The sequence below is a fragment of the Plectropomus leopardus genome, chromosome 7 (assembly GCF_008729295.1).
Source record: "Plectropomus leopardus isolate mb chromosome 7, YSFRI_Pleo_2.0, whole genome shotgun sequence".
Taxonomy (NCBI): Eukaryota; Metazoa; Chordata; class Actinopteri; order Perciformes; family Serranidae; genus Plectropomus; species Plectropomus leopardus.
Genome location: NC_056469.1, coordinates 4,898,816 through 4,909,581, shown reverse-complemented (window position 1 = coordinate 4,909,581; position 10,766 = coordinate 4,898,816).

Genomic DNA, 10,766 nt, shown 5'->3' with positions numbered 1-10,766 from the left:
CTCCGCCTCTTACATCTTTTAAATATAGTGTTATTGTTTGTTTTTGCCTGTCTTGTTTTTATGAACTGTCTTGATTTTCTGTTTTGTTTTGTTATGCTTATGTAAAACACTTTGAATTGATTAAAATGTACTACATAAATAAACTTGGGTTTAATTTAAGGAAACAAAAAGGGGGGGGTCAGAGAAAAACACAATGTATTGAGAGTCTGAAGGAACTCAGCGCTCTGAACTGATCGAGAACAAAAACCAAACATTTACTCTGAGACTCTGCATCACTTCTGTCCGTTAACATATACAATTGTGCACAATGAAAGCATCACTTATTTGAAAAAGCAAAGAGAAAATGTGACCGTGTATTTGTCCAGACTTGTATTTAACGTCCTTGACTTTCTGTATTTATTCTTAAAGCCTCCTTTGTTGCATGTGGGAGATAAAGAAACGAGATGTTCTGTTTGGTGGATGTGAAGCGTAAAAAGAAAGTAGAACACAATCAAGTCAACTGCGACTGAGACATTGCTTCAAACTGCCAGTTTGTCAGCTAATTATAGTTTTATTAACTCTTCAAAACCTGGATAGACATCAATTTCCTTGTGCTATGTTCAGATGCCGTAACAAGCTATGTTACCCTTTGAAACCTGAGCAAAATGGTTTGATCTGTTTTGAAAACATGGGGGTAAAAAAGCAATGGCCAGCTGTCACACTAACTGCAAAAAATAAGTAAAAGGTGACAAAGAAATTACTTAAAAATTAGTTTTAAAAAACTATGTTTATATTATAATAATTTTATGTTTAAAATTATGCTACATAAAAAAGTAATAAATGATATAATAACTCATAATAATTCTAATAACACTGCTGCTTTTTTTTCAGCACTTCAGGTATTTTTGTCGCTTGTTTTGTTGTTGGATTTTTACTGACTTTATTTCCATATTTTTGTAATTTTGTTTTTTCAGTACACGTACATACATTGTCTGGGAACCAGACAAATCTGTCAGTTCATGTATTATTTCCTCCTGCGGATGCATCTTGTCCTTGTTTCCCTTTTGACAGCAACTTAAGTTAATCTAATATAGTGTTTGTTTGAGGCAATGACTTGAAAAAGGAGCATCAGTCAGGCATTTTTTGACAGTTTTGTTGCTGTTGTGTCAAATATTCTGTGAGTAAAAACAACTTTTATCTTCAAATTCTGGTGGCAACACTTTGATGCTGCTGCTCCTTACAGCTCATCTGTGCATGCTTTCTTCTGTTGATATTTTTCCATCATAACACCGCTGCTCTGATTTTTATTAAAGGGCACTTCCCCTGTTTTATACTCCCAGGAGTGCTGTTCAGTCCGTTTTCAAATGGGCTTGTTGGCTGTCCATAGTGACACAGATTATCTCAGCATGAGCTTTCAGACTGTATACAAATGTACTTATGCACATAAGGGCATTTTCATATATAGTACATTTGAGTATGATTGCCTCTTCTTGGCCCCCTCGCTGCTCATTTTTCACATTAGTAGTGCTGTTCTGTGCCTGCGTACATCATCAACCTTCAGCCTAGAAATTTTGTTTCATTTATTATTTTACCTTTATTTAACCAGGAATAGTCCTGCTGAGATTCAAGATCTGTTTTTGAAGGAGGAGAGAGAGAGAAAGAGAGAGAGAGAGAGAAAACGGTGATTTGAGCTCCAAGTGGCGTCAGAGGCCATAAGGCCTAAACAACAATATGGTCAACAGGTGTTGAAAAGAGCATAGACTGTATAAATATTATTATAAAATATATAATAAAAATCTAAAAATATAGGGCGGGTGGGTGGGGATGTGGATGGGTCCACAAAAATCTGACTTTTATGCAGGAGCTTGCTTCCTCTGTGGTTTTGTGTTTGGTTTTTTTTCTGCACTGAATCATATGCCTCTTTTGCCTAAACTTAACCATCCATGATTTTGGTCCCTAATCCCGACCATCGTGACAGTCCACGGGATTGTTCAAACATAAGGACATGCTGCTTCATCCCACCACCTGCATTTGTTGATATCACCGTAACAGCATCCAGGAGTGTGAACAGCTAACGCACAAGGATACCTAAAATGTTATAGGTTGAAGCGGAAGGTCCTGATAGAGTGGCACCATGTAACAAGTTTGGAGTGAGAACGTGCTGGAATCACAGGTTGTAGAGATGCCTCACAGACAGCCTGTCAGACAAAAGGCCCCACCCTTAAACATGCATAGCTTTGGGCTTTGACCCTCTAAAACCTTGAATAGCATCATTTTCTTGTGTTGCTTTTTGACACCTTTTACAAGTATTTAAAAGTTGAAACCCCCAGTTTCACCCAGTTTGGGTGATTTCTTTCAAACACATTGGAAAAAAAGGAATGAGCAACGTGGTAAAAAAAAAAAAAAAAAAGCTTCACAAAATGTAAGAAATTAGTAGAAATTATTTTTTGAGAAGGGAAAAAATTCTAAGAAAAAGAAAACAGCTAGGGAAAACTGTATTTCTTATGATATTAAATACATATTTAAAATTATATTATAGAATTATTATAAATTGTATATGCTTTTTACGTGTTAGTTTTTTGTTTTACTTTCTTCTATTATTTTTTTATTTTTTCAGGTAATTTTCTTTTACTTGTTATTAACCCTTGCAAATACTGGGGCCATTTCTTTTTTAATTGCTCATTTTCTTCTTCCTATTTTTTTCACAGAAATTAGGACAACTTGCTTATGTTTCAAATGGTTAATAACGTGTTAAAGGGTGAGTTATGAAAAAAACAAAATTGCCCATGTAAAGTTGTCAGGATAGAGACCAAAACTGTTTTTGTAGCAGGCTGTAAACATGTTTATTTTTGCTGCAAAATATTAACATTTGGCTCTATGGGGGCTGATTCTGTTTTGAAGCCAGCCTCACGAGGCCGTCCAATGGACTGCAGCTGTTGGCATTTCCACATTGTCTTTATGTTTCAACCTCAGAGGTTGCTGCTTAATGAATAAGTATGAGCTTCCTCTTGCAGTGTGTATGTCTAAGGCCAGTTCAAAGAACATGTACGTGATCTGTGTAGGATGATGGTCCCGAGTCAGAAAAGAAGAGGGTTAGTTTGCATGCAAGACTCTGCGTCTGTGTGAAGCACTACACAGAGAGAAGATGCTCTGGTGTGCTAAAGCTTTGTAAGGTGGGTGAAACAAAGAGTTTGTGATGCAGTCTTTGCTGTGCTCTGTTCTGATCAGGCAGGTGGTGAGTCTGAATTAACCCTTGAAACCATCAAATGCAAAAACAAACTAACTGATGGCAGTGGTAGATGAGCTGCTCCTATGTTCAGTGAGGTAAAATTGCTGCTTTTTGCAGTGTAATCTGGCTTTGAGGAGCCATTGAAGTCCACTGCAGAGTGGCAATATGTGACACATATTGCCACTCTGCAGTGGACTTCAATGCCTGAATTTTAGGTTTTAGGTATCCTTCTGCATGGGCTAATTCTATTTCGATTTGCTGTTACAGTCAACAATTGCACATGGTGGGATGACACTGCACATGGTTGAGGCAACAACAGCATGGGGCAACCAATGGCGAGACGTCAACAAATGCACACACTTGCAGAGATTGTTAGGGTTAGGGGGAGGAGGTACATGGTCAAGTGTAAGAAAAAACACCACGTTCAAACGGGAAGCAAACACTAAACTTGTGCATCAAAGTCCTGGTTTGTTTGACCCATCTTTTGACAGGTTCCATCCAGCCAGTGTTACTACACAGCAAATGTGCCATTGTTATTTTTTTAGTGTTGGTGTAAATTTACAGGGGTTGCTATTACTTTTACTCAGAATTGATCAAAATTAACTCCCCCTAGAGTCCATTCCTGATAGTGTCAGAGTAGATATCCGTCGTTGTGAGAATCACTCTGAATTTACACTCTGGCTCGTTCAATTGGCCACACCCACCATTTGAATCGCTCGCCCTTGGCAGTGCAGTGGCACACACAGTCAACACCACAGGTCAGCACTCAGACTGCAGTCATCTAACTTACTTCGTCCAAGTTTCTTCTTTCTACGGTAAGTTAAGTTTCAGTCGATAAAATTGTCTCTTTTGGATTGATATTAGCATTACCAATGAGCCCAGAGCGAATGGCATTTGTATGAAAATATCTTGAAAAGTTCGTTTTTGTGTTTTGTAGCTAGCTAACGTTAGCTTAGCTCGCTAGCCCTGGCCAACACTGCGCCGGACCAGGGTTTAGCTAACATTAGTTCCTCAAATTATTGTGTGTCTATAAAGGAAAGGCTTTTTGAGTAATGGGAATATATTGAAAAGGTTGTACACTATGCCAGTAAGTTATAGTATGACAACATTACACATGTGCAAGGCACACTGTAAATAGGCCTACATTGTGTTTGGTAGAGTTGTGTTAAATGTATGGTTTACAGTGTTTCCCGTTAACGTTAATCAACGAGACACAGGCGTTTGGGTCCACCACACTCTCTCACAGAAAAAAAAAGAAGTTTTTGATTTTTTTTTAGCAGCGTTTCACCTTCCTTCATCTCTGTCAGTGTCATGTAGTGCTGGGCCGCTAATGAACGCTAAATGAGCGGTCGCGGTATCCCCCCCCCCCCAAAAAAAAGGGGGGTAAACGTAAGAAATTAGGAATAATAACAAGTTATGCCATTCTTGTCTTTAAAGCAACATGCTGGTTCCTGTAGAGTATAAAGGAGTCAGCAAATGGGTCAGGGTACCACAGGCAGAGGACGAGTACAATTACTCCCAGTTTTTGCAAGCAGGTAGGCTGATTTGACTTTCATGTTTATTTGTGCATTTACAATTTTCCAATGTTTGATGATGAAAATTAGCTTTCCTGCTAACGCCGGTGTTTTTATAGTTCATCAGCGCTGTTCATTAATGCATGTTTGTCCATCCCAAATCTTGCTTATCTACAGTATCTTCTGTTTTAGTGCTGGCAAAATTCAATTTGCCAGGTTCTGCTTCCTTGAGCCTGAAGGATTCCTCAAACGTGGAAGTGGATTCGGACATATTTGATGAACTCTTGAAGTCATCTGGGGTGTCTTTCAAGGCCGAAGAGTGTGATGGTGAGGATTGCAGGCTTATATTTTTAATTTTTAAGAATTTGACTCTGTTTTCTACAACAGCAAATTTGGATACTCAATTCTGATTGGTAACAACCCACAGCTGGGCATTTTCAGTATTAATGGGCACCTCCTATTTGATCCAATACATGAGAGCAACGCATGTAAGTACTTTCCCTCCCTTGCCTGGTGAACTATATGGCTCAGCAGATTGGATGGAATTGATGCTTTGTTTTATAATATTGTATATTGCTGTGAGTGTAGTCTATACCATAAGCGTTGTAGAAAAGCAACTGACCATTTGAGGGTGGGGGTTACGGCTCAATTTACCATGCTTGGGGTATTTTCTTGCCAGCCCCCTAGCCCTAGGCGTGGTAAATTCAGCTGTAACTCGGTTCCTCTCGTGGTCAATTGCATCATTTACAATGCAAGGCTGTGTGTTTTTTTTAGGTAGCAATGCTGAGGAGGAGTTATCAGACTGGTCACCATCACCATCACGTGCATCCCAAGGGTCATCATCAGGGTCTGACTCAACGCTGATACTGGAATCTACCAAAGCTCGGAAAAGACAGCTGGTTGAAGGACCCCTGGATAGCAACGTTGCAAGAGATGTAAGTTAACCACCTGATATTGACCCTGATGTCAATTAGACCGATGTCAAACCTTACATTAAAATTTCACAATAAGTATATTAGTACTGCAGGTTCAGTAGGTGTCAGACTGAAGACCCAGAGCTCCGTCATGTTAACTGATTCTCAATTATCATGCATCCCCTGACCAACTGTTACATCAGCCCAGGGCACAGGCTGACATACCTACTGTACCTGCAGTGTGAATGTCATGCAATTGTCGTTTCAGAATGTCAGAGTCGCTCTGTATTCAAAGCCTGGTGGAAACGAAATATTCAAAGAGTACGAGAAAACAAGCACCATCAGTGATGTTACAAGAAGAAAGATGGTAAACATTCTTGTGGCAGACATGGTGGAGAGCCATGGGTAAGTGAATGCACTTGCAATAACAGGTTGTGGTTGTTTTTTTTACCTCCAAAAGTCACTGCCGATTGTGTCTTCACCCACACTCATGTGCACATCAAGGTTCTTATAGTTTTAAATTTTTCATTAGTTTTTATTTTTATTTAGTTATTCAGTTTGCTTTTTTATTTCAGTTCAGTTTTAGTTAGTTCAACAAGTGATGAAGCAGTTTTAGTTTAGTTTTTATTTTGAGGAATTGACTAGTTTTTATTTAGTTTTCATTTGGTCTTAGTCTTAGGCTTTCTCCTAAAAATTGAAAAACTAAAACTCTGTGTGGAATTTTTCCCTTTTAGTTGCATCCCATAATGTTCCCATCAGTCCTCATCACATTCCATTCACTCTTATCTACCTGTGCGTCGTACTCCAAGTCGTTCCATATTGAGCTGTGGCCTTTTCTTCCTGCAACTTTAGCATCTCTAAGAAAACTACAACTAAGCTGATGTTATCTGTCATTCACTTTAGTTTTAGTTAGTTTTGTATTGTTCATTGTAGTTTTTATTTAGTTGTCATTTTTGGAAAAAATGTCATTTTTATTTTTATTTCAGTTTACTATATTATTTTTTCACTGCTAGTTTTAGTTTTAGTTAACTATAATAACCTTGGTGCACATAAATGAAATTTGCAGTTCTTGGAGGAATGACACATCTATCCCTTTTCAGGAAGGTCCCTCCGGTGAATGTGCAGATCCTCTACGCACTTGGGATTACAACACTGTTCCCTAAATTGAAGGACCCGGATTCCAAGAATGGCTATGTGAGTATAAACAGTAATGCATCTCCATACATTCTGTTTTGTAAACTGTTCTTGTCTGTATATAACATCTATTGCAAGTCTGCCAGTCCTGGGTGAGGTATCCCTCCTCTGTTGCTCACCCTGAGTTTTCTCCAAATTTTTTTTTCTGAGTTTTTCCTCAGTCGATGTGACTCGATGTGTTTTTCTTTATCAACAGGAACATTTCTATGATCACCAGAGTGGTTCCGGCTACCTAGCGTGGAGGCTAAAAACTGTTCAGCGGAACTCAGCTCAAGACAGCAAGAAATCCAGGACAACTTTCCAAGAGGGCCCCAAGACTCCACGCAGTATCCATTCAGATGAGAAGCAGTTGACCGGTGATGAATGCAGGGAAGCCATATCGGTGATGAAACACTCAAGTGATACGACCCTTGTCAAAAATAAGATGAAGGCAACATTCCAGCACAGGCAAAAGGTGGTTCAAGACCTGGGTACTGCCTCTACTGTCCTGGATCTCTTTCCCAGATTCTTGGATACACCTGGCTTGGTAAAACATAAAATGAATTGCTGATGACTTAGTGGTTGCCTTGTTTTGCTTGACTGTTTATTAATTGACACCCATAGCGTCATTACAATGGTGTTCTCATTCACACACGCACAAATGTTTTCTGTTTAAGATCGACCAAGACTTCACAATGATCTTCGGTGAGGAGGTGTCTGGTAAATTCCTTTCCAAGTGGCCAACATTTTTCAAACCGAGAATCATTGCAGATTGCTGCAAGAATCTAACCCCGAGTCTGCATGTGGATGAGCTACTTCTGTCTGCACAACAGGAGTCTGATGATGGTGTAATTGAATAGTGGACATAGTAGATTGCACATGCCTTTAGTGTACACTACAAAAGAGCACATTGTTGTGTTCTTTCATGTTTTTGGCCTCTTTACTACAAATCACATACTGCACCTTACTGCTAACCATTTTCAATCCTTGGTGTAATTTAAGAAAACTTTGCTATAACTGATGCTGTAATGCTTACAAGGAAATAAAAGACAAGTGTCACTTCTAATTCTGCAGTGTGGCATTCTGAAGAGTGGGACTCTGAGATGGCCGCCATCCTTCTGCTGCTTCACCTCTTGCCTCCAACAGTTAAAGGCAAAAAGGCCGGCAAGATGAGTGCATCGAATGCTGCTAGACGCCTGAACAAGTTCATGAAGGTATTTTCTTAGGACTGTACATCAATGATGCAAGGTTTTCATGTCAGCTGATGTAAGGTTTTCAGGAGCCAAGATGGCGGGGTAATGGGGGGGTGATGCAGTTAGATTGTTTATAAAAAGCATCCATCCATTCATCACACAAAAATAAATTAATGTTGTGTACATTCATAGATCCATCCATGAATTCATTAGTTGTGTACATCTATCAAATATTAATTCCCCTTCCCCATCTCAGGTGGGGTCAAGCATGGACACCTTCCTTAAGAAAACTTGCCCCAAACAGCCCTTTCTTCTTGGTGTCGGAGAAAGAAGCAACAGCATCCAGGATTTCTACATCATCCTGGACCAGAAGGCCATTCCCTGCAGGATGCAGACCCCAGTTGCTGCCTTTGACGAGCTCTTCAAGGCGCATTATGTTTTTGCCGTGTCGTATGATGATGCACTGTCCAGCTTCTTCATCTTCATCCAGACCACCGTGTATGGCATCGACGTTGGCAAAGTGAAAGAGAGTCCTCGGGTAAAAGAAATCAGAGCGAGGATTCTTCACTGTGAAGTTTGAAGCCAGAAATGTACACATGTTACATTTGCAAGGTACACCACACCAGTTGTTCAATGTTATTTAGACATTTGAAGTTTGAGCATGGATTGTATCCCGGAAGGTCTCTGCGCTTGAACTGTGGAGAGCCTGGTTGTTCACTTGTTTTTTGTACATATTCTGGTTACCAACGTCACCTGTCTCGAGCACATAAAGACTGTCTTGATCCAGATCCCGTCAGCAGTTTTGAATGTGAGCCTGTAGCTGGAACTTCCACCCCAGTGAATGTGGATCCTCCTGTGAGGGTCACTACACATGTTCCAGTTGAAAAGAAGAATATACTGGACTTGTGCAGCTCTGTTATTGCTCAGGTTCAAGCCTCAGGTGTTCCAGAGAGTACTGTGCAGTGTCTAGTTGGCTCAATGGAGGAACTGGTTAATGACATACATGCTCACGCAAAGGAAGCAGTTGTTAATTGTTTGTCTTCTGATGCATCTAGAGAAACGTTGGAGAGAGTTGAGGGTTGTTTTGATCAGCTAGAAAACCCCTTTTCACGTCTTAACACAGAATCTAAAAGGATGAGGCATTTTGAAGAGAAATGGAATATAGTAGAACCTGTAGGGCATGTTCTGGGTGTCCGTTTTGATGTAAGAAGAGATAGAAAAACAGGCACGTATAGGCAAGTTCCAGTCAATGATAAGTTTATGTATGTACCTTATGTATGTATCCGGGGGTCTCTCTCACCTATGTTTTGTAACAGTGAACTCTGTAACAGTTTCCAAGAAGTAAAACCACACCAGGAGGGATTTTACAGAGATATAAGTGATGGGTCCTACTTTAAAAATCATAGTTTATTTTCTCAGCAAGAACTCGCTCTTCAGATCCAGCTCTACTATGACGATTTTGAAACTGCCAATCCATTGGGCTCAAAAAAGGGAGTGCACAAACTTGGATGTGTTTATTTTGTTTTGAGAAATTTATCACCAAAGCTCAATTCTGTGTTAATGAATATTCATCTTGTCGCTCTCTTTCACTCAGAGGATCTTAAGAAATATGGGTTTGAGCCAATTCTGAAGCCACTGATTGATGATCTTAAGATTTTGGAGACTGAAGGAATACAGTTGCCCTTTTTAGCTACACCTGTGAAGGGCTCAGTCATTCAGGTTACAGGAGACAATTTAGCTCTACATGCACTTTTTGGTTTTGTTGAATCATTCAGTGCGACGTACTGTTGTAGACTATGTTTAACTGATAAAAGTGAATATCAGTCAGTTTTCAGTGAAGATCACCCAGGTTTAACTCTACGTTCAAAAGACCTTCATGTTGAACATGTTCGTGTCATTCAAGAAAATCCTGCTTTGAAATCAACATTTGGTGTCAAACGAGACTGTCCACTCAATTCCCTCCAGTTTTTCCATTCGTCAAACAATTACGCTGTAGACATAATGCATGACCTGCTAGAAGGAGTGGTGCAATATGAGTTAAAGCTTGTGTTTCAGTATTTGATCAAGAATTCAATATCCCTGAGTTCATTGTCTGAAAGAATTGCTAGCTTTAATTATGGATACACACAGAGAAAGAACAGGCCAGGTGGGCTTAAGCTGGATGACAACAGCAAAGATCTTGGACTTAATGCTATCCAGTCTTGGTGCCTCCTATGCAATGCCCCGCTGATATTTGGAGATTTAGTTAACAGAGAGGATACCTATTGGCAATTGTTACTCCTTTTAATTCAAATTGTAAACATTGTATTTTCACCAACTGTAACTCATGGTATGGCTTGTTATTTGAAACATTTAATTTTTGAACATCACAAACTTTTTAAATCCATCTTCCCAGAGTACAATTTGATTCCAAAACATCACCATATGATCCACTACCCAAGCTGTATTAGAAGAATTGGACCACTCATACATATTTGGTGCATGCGATTTGAAGGAAAACATAATTTCTTCAAGAAATCTGTTAAAAACTTCAAAAATATTGCTAAGACTCTGGTTAAGAAACATCAGGCTCAGTTAGCATTTCATTTTGAGAACTTTTATTTCCAAAGATTACAGTTTGGTCCGATTTCTGAAGTCCTGGTCAGCAGTATGGAGGGTGGAGAGGTGCTGAAAGAAGCTTTTGATGTGTCGTCAGTTTCCACCACTTCCTGGGTCAAAAACTATGGCACAGAATATCAGGTTGGGATGTATGTGGTTACTGGAG